At 36.4% G+C, this 1,751-nt stretch overlaps 1 protein-coding gene across 1 annotated transcript in view; it reads left to right on the top strand.

The window, feature by feature from the left end:
- The first annotated feature begins 130 nt into the window (after positions 1 to 130).
- Positions 131 to 1,751, top strand: part of LOC106884472 (importin-11) — a 66,799-nt gene continuing 65,178 nt past the window's right edge. Inside the window, exon 1 of the mRNA XM_052972227.1 lies at positions 131 to 422. The gene's annotated coding sequence lies outside the window, so the exon portion shown is untranslated. The remainder of the gene's footprint in view (positions 423 to 1,751) is intronic.

Genomic DNA, 1,751 nt, shown 5'->3' with positions numbered 1-1,751 from the left:
CTCGCCTCCTCTCTCTCTCCCCTCTCCTCCTCTCTCGCCTCCTCTCTCTCCCTTTCCCTCTCACTAGCCCCCTCTGTACATACGATGTAGTATATACGTATACACACATATCATGAATGTACGTGTGTGTGTGTGTGATGTATACACATATATGTATATACACAAGGAATTTTGGTGGAACAATACCATCACAAGCTCAGGTGTAAACATAACATATTGTTGTTTAGGAGGAGAGAAAAAATGTATGTATAGAGGTTGGCTGCCCTGCTGATGTGAATATCTCTTTGAAAATCAAGCAGAAAGAGGATAACTATGGACAAATGCTTTGAAACTTCCAGCTTCCATATTCAAATTGTAAATTCACATTTATACCAATAATAACCGGTTTTCTGAGGAAATGCCTAAGTGGCAATCAAGATAAGGTAAGATTTTCAGAAAAAGAAATCCGTCAGCAAATTCACACGTTACAAATACATGCACATAAATACATACATGATGTGTGTGTGTATATACATACACACATTTATATACACAGATACATGGATATATATATATGTATATTTGTGTGTGTGTGTGTGTGTGTGTGTGTGTGTGTGTGTGTATATTCATATATATATCTATGTGTGTGTGTGTGTGTGCGTGTGTGTGTGTATATATATGTATATATACCCATGTATCTGTGTATATAAATGTGTGTATGTATATACACATACATTATGTATGTATGTATGTATATATTACTAAACAAACCAGAAGGCTTTGAAAGTTATTTGTGGGTTCGATTCTGGCCTTGGTTAGCTCATCATTTTTCAGTCAATTGTTTATATATAAATGTTGCTCTAAATTGGAGTATACATATTATTATTATTATGATATATTATTATATAGTTATTATCGTGTATGCATGTGCATGTATATATATATATATATATATATATATATATATATAATTCCCGAGCATGACCAATGCGAGTGCTGCCTGACTGGCACCCGTGCAGGTGACACGTAAAAAGCACCATTTGAGCCTGTGCTAGTGGCATGTAAAAAGCACCCACTACACTCTCAGAGTGGTTGTCATTAGGAAGGGCATGCAGCTGTAGAAACTTTGCCAAATTATATTGGAGCCTGGTGCAGCCTCCTGGCTTGCCAGTCCTCAGTCAAAATGTCCAACCCATGCCAGACGTTAAACGACGCCGACGATGATGATGATGAATAAATGAAAAATGTATTGTAAATAAACAAACAACAGGTAAAAAAAAATACCTTGTAAATAAACAAATGGCAGGTAAGAAAACATTTAACATATACTGAGTGTACAACCGGATGGGAGACGGACACAGAAAGTTCCTAATTCTTCATTAGTTATCAACCAGAAGGTATTACTCAGTTCCACACCATTAATGATAAGACTGAGAACTTACCATGCTGGTGGTGCCCATGAAAGTTGCAGAGAATATACGGCCGAGAGCAAACAAAACAATACAGAAAGGACATACGGAAGTGAATAAATGTAGTGAAACTAAGTAATACCATCTGGCTGATAACTGATAAAGAATTAGGGACCTTCTGTGTCTGTCTCCTGTCCAGTTGTACACTCAGTATACATTGTACGTTTTTTTACCTGTCGTTTGTTTATTTACAATACATTCTTTTCATTTATTAAATAACACAACGCACCCTGACTTTTATTAGCAGTAAGTTTTACACACACACACACACACACGCACACACACAGATACATGGCTATATAT

The sequence above is a fragment of the Octopus bimaculoides genome, chromosome 12, assembly GCF_001194135.2.
Source record: "Octopus bimaculoides isolate UCB-OBI-ISO-001 chromosome 12, ASM119413v2, whole genome shotgun sequence".
In the NCBI taxonomy this organism is placed as follows: Eukaryota; Metazoa; Mollusca; class Cephalopoda; order Octopoda; family Octopodidae; genus Octopus; species Octopus bimaculoides.
This window is presented reverse-complemented; position numbering and strand designations above follow the sequence as displayed.